Here is a 9,764-nt window from a genome sequence, read left to right as displayed (position 1 = left end):
CCTTGGACTTTGGTTTGTTTATTCTCTAAGCCCGAGCCTCTGAAATGGAATCCTCTGCAGACGTTCAGAGAGGCCTAGTTCACTTTGCTTCAGTTGTCTGCCACAAGAGCCCGAACAAGCAGCTCTAAGAACTTGACTCACTGGATTCGGTTGTTTATGCCACTGCAATGCCATTTCACAAGCCCCTGAGCTATATGAACCTCTGAGATGGTCACAGAGTAATTGGACTCCAAGTTTTTGAACTCTGACAACACCAGCCACCACCTTCTTGCGTACAGCTTTCCTAAGGAGAGCCCAAAGTTTCCTCCACTCTTTCCTTGTGGATTTTTCTTTCCTAGAACGATATTAAGACTGTGATATTAACATCACTGGGGCAAAAGAAAGAAATAGACTCTATACATTGACTGCTTTATCTCCTACTCCCTACCCCCTGCAAACAAATGGGCATTTAATCATTCTCATGCATATTCAAAGAGCCTAGTGGTACAGTGGGTGAAACATGATGTTGTTAACTGAAAGGGCAGGAGTTGAAACTCAGTACTTGCTCTGAGGGAAAGAGATGTCTGCTTTCCCAAAGATTTACAGTCTTTGAAAACTCTAGGCAGTCTTAATCTTGCTTACAATTGGCTGGATGGCAGTGAACATGGGCATACAGATTCACACATGTACACATCTTCATGACTGGCATTTTGGGCCAGTTTATGCTGCTGCCAAGGGAGGAGTTAGCAGGATGACTGTCCATTTGGGGTGGTCAGACAGATTCATAAACAGTAGAGAGAAAGATTCCTAAGGAACACCGAAAGGAACATACTGATGGAGCCAGAGCCTTGAAGCTGGAGGAGGCATATGGAAACTCTTGCCAGCGCTGAGATGTTTCCATCCCCACTGGATCCACAAGACTTTCCGCTCAATGGCCTGTGATCTTCCTGCCTTCAGTGCCATTGTATGTGTTGTGTGAGTCTGGATAGGAATTTATAGACTGGTATCAGGTGTATAGGCTAATTTCGAACTTTTGGATTTGAGCTGGGCTGTGCTAGGATGTTTTCTTAATATACAATTACTCTTTGATATAAAGCTCTTTCTTATACACATATGAGTGTCTATGAAGTTGTTTCTCTAATCAACCCAGACTAACACAATAATGATTACCTTTAGAAACTAGCCATTTTATTTTTATTTTATTTCAAATAAATATTTAACCGGATGATTGATCCTCAAAGATTGGCATCTAGTCATTAATACCTTGAAGCCACAAAGGGAGGAATGGACGTTGTATCAACCTAGTTGTCAGCAGTCTTCCTCAAGAATAGTCTCCAGTGTCTCTGGGTCTCTTCTCTGCTTGGGAAATTGTGGTTTATATGCACAAGTTGCCCCTTTAGTGAGTATTATCTCGCATAGAAAAGGATTGTTTCATAGTTCAAGCTTTTCTCCTCAGTGATAGAACACATTTTAGAAGACAGGGAATGGAAACCTGCATGCCTTTTTAGATATCCTACAGGGTTTCCTGATTTAGTGGCGAGACCCACGAATGTCTTCAAACCAGTTTAATTTGATAATTAGTGATCAGCAAATTCCTGTCACACATAAATGCCTTGAGGAACCTTGGTCTGTTTCTGTGGCGTCCAAGGTGATGATACCAATCACATGAGCACAGAACCTGCAGACATTCAGGGAATTGTTGTCAGTTCTATTGCATGCCCCCTAAGTATGGTGTTTCTTCATGCTGTCAAGTCTCTTAGTGACCACATATGATGGACTATATGCCATAGGGTTTGCTCGGCTGTAATCTTAGCTGGCTGAAGGAGAAATATGCCATAGGGTTTGCTTGGCCGGAATGAGCACAGTGGTAAATTGGCTTATGCATTGGGTGCTAACTGCACTATCTGTGGTTCAAACCCATCAGCTCCTGTGTGGGAGGAAGATGAGGCATTCTACTTCCATAAAGATTTACAGGCTGGCCAACTCTAGAAGAGTTACACCCTATCCTATAAGTCGGAATCAATTCCAGGTCAGTGGATTTGCAGTTTGGGAATCTTTTGAAAGCAGATTGCCAATTCTTTCTCCCAAGGAATCAGTGGGTGGGTTTGAAATACTAACGTTTTTATTATAAACCAAGTGTTTAACATTTGTACCAACAGAGCTTTTTATAATTAAACATGATCTTCTCAAAACGCTTAAACCTAACTTATCATTATGACTATATGTTTCCTTCCTTGTCATTGAGTCCAAGAAATAACTTTTATGCCTGCAGTTGTAATATAACATAAAAATTATTTATGAGCTTTAAAGTCTTCAAATGCAACTGTGACATTTATTGGTTATAATTTTGAGAAAGTACTTAAACTCTAAGGCTCATTTTCTTTGCTTCCAAATTGAAGATAATAGTAGGGTTAGAGTAATTATCCAATGAAATAATGCTTAGAAAGTGCTTGGTATGTGATACCAATGTTTATTATTCTTATTTTATGGCAAATTGACTTATTTATGACTTTATAATTATGTATGATTTTATAATGATAATGGATATGGTTTTGCAATGTGATGAGCTGACTAAGCATGTAGACATTGGAATCAAATAAACCTGGGTTTAAATCCTGACTCTCCCCTTACACTGTGAATTTAGACCAGTGCTCTTTTTTCTTATTATAAAATGCCATAAGATGGGGATTATACTTTTGGGGATGGTGATGTTGGTATGGGATGGGTAGGATTATTGAGAAAACGTACTAAACTTGTATTTTGAGGCTTTCTGAAGGAAAACACTTCCAATCAGGGTCATTTGTGGAGGCTTGAAGCCAGGTGTGGATAGAATTGTAGGGAAGCGAAGCCCTGACTGGAAAAGCCAGGGGGTGAGGAAGACTGGTCAGACCTCCCTCAGGCCTGAAAGGAACCAGTGTAGAAAGTGATGGCTGACATCTGGAAGGAGAAAATGGCATAAACCAGAGGGGCAAAGAGTCACCATGTGGTCCCTGTCAATCGGTATTCCTAGACACAGAGTGGCGTAGGATGGAGTAGATAGAGCACAGAAATAGTGAATTATCTGCTTTAGTTGCTAATATTATTGTTAGTTGCCACCGAGTTGCCTCTGACTTATGAGGCAACAGAATAAAATGTCTGGTCTTGTAGGTTCACTTAATCAATGTTTCTAGCTTTTAAATGGGATATGATATATATTATTGATGTTTTAGAAATGGTGGCTTCTTTTTTTTCAGAGCTCAAGAAATTAAACAGTATCTGGTTGTATATGCCTAGAGGAAGTAATATGATTGAAATATTGGTTCTTGACCATTCACCAGTTTTCATTAGGGTCTTGCCTCTGAGCCCTACCATCAGGTGTCCGGAGCAATGTTTCCAGTTACTTTGCCACAATGCCATTCTCATGCTGGAGTGTGTGGTATGACAAACTGCACTGACCCTGATAAATGATTCTGCTTGGTTAAGCTCCAGTCAGCCTGTCTGAGCCAAGGTACTATATTCCTTTTAACACTATAAATCTGTGTTTTAAACAATGGTGTAGTGCAAGACTGTTTCCTGGCCTCCACGCTTCTCTTTCTAAGCCATATTTTTGGGTTATCTTATGGGGTCACAAGGACTTAAATAGCATTTACAGGTAGATGTCCCCAAGCCCAGACTTTACCCTGAACATATTAGTAGAGTTGACTTTGAACAACACAGGTTTGAGCTGTGAGGGTCAACTTGTACATGGGTTGTTTTTGTATTTGAATGCTATGTGATGCTTATCATCTTCACTTGAGCAGTTTGCCTCAAGTTGCAAAGCATAGTAAGGAGCTATTTCGCACTGTTCTCACATATCTTTCATTGTGCGTACTGTGAAATCATAATCTTTGAGTAATATCATGAAACCTATATAAAGTGCCACTAGGGATGCATGAAGTGCTCTCAAGAAGCAGAGGAAAGTCATTACATTACAAGAAAAAGCTGAATTCGCTTGATTTGTACAATAGACAGAGGTCTGCAACTGCAGTTGACTCTCATTTTAAGATAAATGGATCTAGTCTAAACACAAAAGAAAATGCATGAAGCTGTCACTGCAGCTGTTCCAATGGGTTTGAAAACCTTGTACTTTTTGTGAAATACCTGTTTATCTCATTTGAAGATGCAACCTTTATGTAGGTGCTGTGTACAATACAGATAACACACAAACTATGTGTTAACACAGAACTCACTGCCATTGAATTCATTCTGATTCATAGCAACCCTACGAAACAGAGTATAACTGTCCCTTAGAATTTCGGAGACTTTAGATCTTTTGAGGTGGCAGATAACCTCTTCTTTTCCTGTGGAGCTACTGGTAGGTTGGAACCCCTGACCTTGTGGTTCGCAGCTCAGTGTATAACTCACTACACTAGCAGAGCTCCTAAAATAGTAAGAAGACTGTTTATAATATCAATAAGACTTTTCAGTCAACAGTAGGATATTAGTAGTTAAGTTTTGGGGGTGTTGAAAACTATAGATGAACTCTTGACTGTGATCAGTGGTTCTAACCCAGGCATTACTCCAGGGTCAGTTTATACTCAATTGCTGACAACATCTCCGTTTGATTGTAAAATGCCATCTCAAGCATAATTGGACAGTTTGTTCCAAGCCACACTCTTGATTTTCAATCCTTCCCAACATAAACAAAAATCCTGGCTCTTCCCATTCACTTAATGGCTCTTCATTTTTCTAGATGCTCAGGCTCAAACCACGTTCTCCTCCTTGACTCTCCTCTTTCTCTCATAAGGCCTAGCCTACCCACTCACCAATGTCGTCACTCTCTGTCCCAAAATGCCCTCACACTTGTCAGCACCCAACCACGATAGTCTGAAATCCATCACCATCATCACTCCGTTGGAATAATTTGGTTGAGGAATCGCAGAATTAGTTTTCCTGGTTCCATAATTTTATTCTATCTCACCATAATCATTATCGCCAAATAACATCTATTTGTAATTATGCCAAACCATAGTCCTTCTCTGCTCAAAATGTAAGACTACTTCTCAGTTCACTGAAAGTAAAAGTCAGTTGTACAATGGTCTGTGAAGTCTCCACATGATCTGTTTCCTTATTCCCAGTCTCGATTGCCTGACTCCATGTCCTCATTCTCTTCCCCTGAATTTCTTCTGGAAGGATCCCTGTTGGCACTTCTGGGTAAGCACTTGACTGCTAACCACTAACCCACCAGGCACTCAGAGGGAGAAGTGTGAGGTGATCTGCTCCTATAAAAAGTTACAGCCTGGGAAACCCTACATAGGGTCACTCTGAGCCAGGATCAACTTCACAGTGGTGGATTTGGTTTTTGTTATTAGTCTGTGACTGCCACACGGGATCTCTGTGCTATTCCATGAAAAGATGCCATGCATTCTCCCACCACAGGTCATTTGAGGTCCTATATACTAGCTGTGTCTTCTGCCTGGCTATCCATTTCAGGATTCCTGGTGATATCGTGGTTAAGCACTGGACTTCTAACTGAGAGGTTGTGTATTCAAACCCACCAGTTGCTCATGGAGGAGTCTGTTTCTATAAAGCTGCAGTCTAAGAAACCCGATGAGGCAATCCTGATTTGTCCATAGGATGCTACGAGCAAGAATAGAATCAACAGCAATGGCTTTGGGTCTTGTTTTGGTTTGTTTCTCTCTTCTAGTCCCTCAGGAACCCTAGTAGCACTGGTAGATACGTGTGGACTCTAACTGCAAGGTTGGCCTTTCGAACCTACCAGTCACTCAGCAGGAGAAAGTTGAGGCCATCTGCTCCTGTAAAAACGTGAAAGACCCGGAAACTCCTAGATGGCCACTCTGTGGTGGTACCGACTTGATGGGAGTGGCTTTGGTTTGGGGGGTTGGGTCTGTTTCTCAGATACTCTGACTTTATACACTTCCACTAGATACTTCTTGGTTCTGTTTCTCTGTTTTAATTGTTCTCCTTATTGTCAGGTTGTATAGTTCTCGCTTCTCTTTTCTCATTCCCAGCTCATAGTGACCCCACACCCAATGGAGCACAGCATGCTCCATTTTCTGATCCATCTCCACAATGGGTGTGAATCAAATCACTCTGATGCATAGAGTTTTATTGACTGCCTTTTGGAAGTAGATTGCCAGGTTTTTCTGCCTAATCTGTAAGTTCTGCTGAAGTCAGTTCCAGAGTAGATAAGTAGAAGTCACTACTGATAGATGAGTGGTACTTTAGTATGAGATACATTGACCTGCCAGCAAACCCAGGTCTCCCACATGAAAGTTGAAAATTTTACCAGTGGACCAATGCCCCCATCACCACCTCATGTATATGTATGCTCATTTTTGTCTTTCTGAAATATCTCCCGGAGGTCTATGTCTGATATAGATAGATCGATAGATGATAGATGTTGACTCAGTGACCCTATAAGATAGGCCTGCACTACCTCTGTGAATTTCTAAGACTGTAGGGCTTATAGGACTAGAAAGTCTAGTCTTTCTCCCACAGAGTGGCTGGTGGTTTCGAACTGCTGGACTTAAGGATCACAGCCCAGCTCATAACCACTAAGGCATCAGAGCTCCATAGTCACTGCGATCTGGTTGTATCTAGAACAACTAAGGAATGACTTTTATAGTAGTCAGCATCTTCTGCCCCACTGAAACTTTCAGGTCTTTCTAACATAAAACATACAGGATCTGGGGTTTCAGAGTAGCCTGTTAAATACTTGTTCTAGGCTCTATAACCAATGAAAATATTAGTAAATAATGCAATGTTAAGCTGTTTTGTTGAAAAAAAAGGATTTTTTTCATGTGTACCTCTTTTTCAAATATGCTGCTAAATACCAGCATTTAGCCTATAAAAATTTTAATCAATGATGAGGCCAAGAACATGGAGGAGTCTCAGTAGATATGTGTTTCCTTCTTGCCATCCTCCTGGAAGCAGATGAACTTCTGTGGCTCTTGATCTTGGAGGCAGAGTTTGCAGTTTATAAAATCTGTTACTACATTTACACAGAGCAGCCAATTCAGTTCAGCAGAAGCCATGTGGGTGACATACAAAAACAAGAACACAGCCATGATGCATATGGGTGATTTCTGCAGATTTCCCAGGAGTTCCATTGTTCATAGATTAGTAATCTTTAAGTGTACGTTTTCAATCGCCATAATATTTACAATGGAATAGTGTTTCCCAAACTGTACTCCAAGGAACACTAGCATCCAAAAGATATTAATTGGTATATCTAAAAAGAAATGTGCGCTGGAGAAAATGATTTGGAGAAGACTGGTTAAATGGGTGCTAAATTGCAAGACTTCTTTGTGCCTTATATGTAGTCACACCTGGTGTGAATCTCTTGGGAAAAAGTCATACTTGCAGGGTTCCCTAAGCCGACTTCATCACAGACCCGTCTTTATATATCCTGAACTTCTCTTGAATGTACTGTAGGTGCAATTTAGATAGTGTCAATTTTAATATGATTACCCCCACTTTACAGATAAGATTAATGTAATTCTAAACTACGGTAGCAAGTTCTCATGTGAATTATAAAGAGATAGAGTGAACTAAAATGTAGGTCTTCTGTCTAGAACTCCAATTTCAATTCCATTGCATCGTATCATCATATGTATTCGCTCTGAAGGTGTGTGCACAAAGTTGTCACAAGCCTGGAAGCTTAAATATCAATTTATTTTCTCACAGTTTTGGAAATCTTGAAAGAGCACATTCCTGCCTATCTCCTAGGTTTTGGTGGTTCTCAGCATGCTTGCTATTCTTTGGTTCATAGCTGCTTATTCTTTGGTTCATTCTCAGGTACTGAGAATGAGCACTGTGCAATCCATTATAGAGAGAAACAATTCCAACATACCATAGTCCTCCCTTTCAAATCAAATCTAACACGATGTTATTGAGTCGATTCCAACTCATAGAGACCCTCTGGGAGAGGATGGAACTGCCCCAGAGTTTCTGAGACAGTTACTCTTTACGGACTTAGAAGGTCTCATCTTTCTCTTTCAGAGCATCTGGTGGATTCCGGCCGCTTACCTCAAAGTAAGCAGCCCAATGCGTAACCCATTATCCCAGAACTCATATCCTTCCCATCTACAAATACATTTACCCTATCCCAACATCCTTCAGAGTCTTAACCCATTCTATATCAACACTATGCTCCAAATCTCACCTAAATTACAACTCAAAAAATCCCAAATCATATCTTTAAAATAATCTAACTCTGATATGGGTGAGAATCCAGCAATGGTTTACCCTGAGGAAAAAATTCTCTCCATCTGGTGATCTGAGAAAATAGAAAACAAGTTTTCTGCTTCCAAAATACAGTGGGGAGAAAGGTAGAAGGCAGATATTGCTGTCTTAAAAGAGTTATTGAGTGCTAAAAAAGTTGTGACTCAATAGATCAAATTTCGTTTGGTTTGTGTGTTAGTCTGGGTAGACTACAGAAACAAATTCAGGGAGACTGACATGTGTGTAAGACAGAGCTTTATATACAAGAGCAATTGTATATTGAGAAAACATCCCACCCCAGTCCAGATCAAGTCCATAAGTGCAATATTAGCCCATATGTCCACTACCAATCTATAAAGTCCTCTTCAGATTCATGAAACACATGCAATGATGTCAAAAGCAGAAAGATCACAGGCCAGTGGGTGGGAATACTTGTGGATCCAGTGGCACTGTAAGCATCTCAGCACTGGCAGGGGTCTCCATGTGGCTTCTCCAGCTCAGGGCACTAGCATAGTTCCATGTGTCTTATTGTAGAGAGTCTTCCAGGGAGTGAGCTGAGAGAGAGAGGAAGAGAGTGAGAGAGAGAGTCTCCTGCCTAGCAGGAGGAAATATCGGAGTTCCCAGAATCCTCAGGAGAAGGCCATGCCCACACAGAGGCCTCATTGGTTATGATCTGATTGACAGTCTAGACTCCACCCCTTCACTCATAGTCCTCTCAAACTGACAACAGATTATATAACTACCACAGTTTGGAAGCATGAGAATAATCCATTGTGACTTGCTGTTCTTTTTTTACCTTTTAGCCCATGGAGGTCCTTTCAGCCTCCACTGTATTTATTTATTCATTTAAATTGTGAATTGGATAAAACTTTACAGAGCTCATCATAATCTTCTACAGTTTGTGAAGATAGAGTTTGGAACAAGTGCTTCCTTTGGATCAGGTGATCTTGTTAAATTATTTTAGTCTTATAACACCCTTATCAATTAGGTTTTATTAACTGCTAAATAAAATAAAATATGAGAGGGATTTCAAAGTTCATGAAAAAATAAAGCAGAAAAGGGGGATTTCCATGAATTTCTAAAAAGTCCATTTGTATTAGGATTATATTTCTTTTTCTAAGGAGCCCTAGTGGCTTAGTGATTAAAATACCCAGCTATTAACTGAGAGGGTGGTGGTTCAAATCCACTAGACACTCTGCAGAAACACAATATGACATTGTGCTTCCATAGAGATTTAAAGACTTGAAAACCTTATGGGCAGTTAGTTCTCTGTCCTACAGGGTTGCCATGAGTTGGATTGACTCCACTTGGTAGTGGACAGACTTTTACTTTGTAAGAATGAAATCTAAAACCCAAATTATTATATACAAGGGGATGCCCCAAATACACTGGCATTTTTTTTCAAAGCTATGTATTTAATTTTTTAAAAATAAAACAACCTTATCATCTTCAGAGTACTCTCCATTACACTTAATACATTTGTTGAATGTGAGATTCCATTCTTGGGAACATTTTTCAAACTCATCTGTTTGGATGGCTGACAGCTCCTCCCTCGTGTTTTCTTCACCTGTTCTAGAAGG

Source organism: Echinops telfairi, unplaced genomic scaffold (genome assembly GCF_000313985.2).
Source record: "Echinops telfairi isolate 266 unplaced genomic scaffold, ASM31398v2 ScPeMD7_7469;HRSCAF=8507_1, whole genome shotgun sequence".
NCBI classification, from domain to species: Eukaryota; Metazoa; Chordata; class Mammalia; order Afrosoricida; family Tenrecidae; genus Echinops; species Echinops telfairi.
This window is presented reverse-complemented; position numbering follows the sequence as displayed.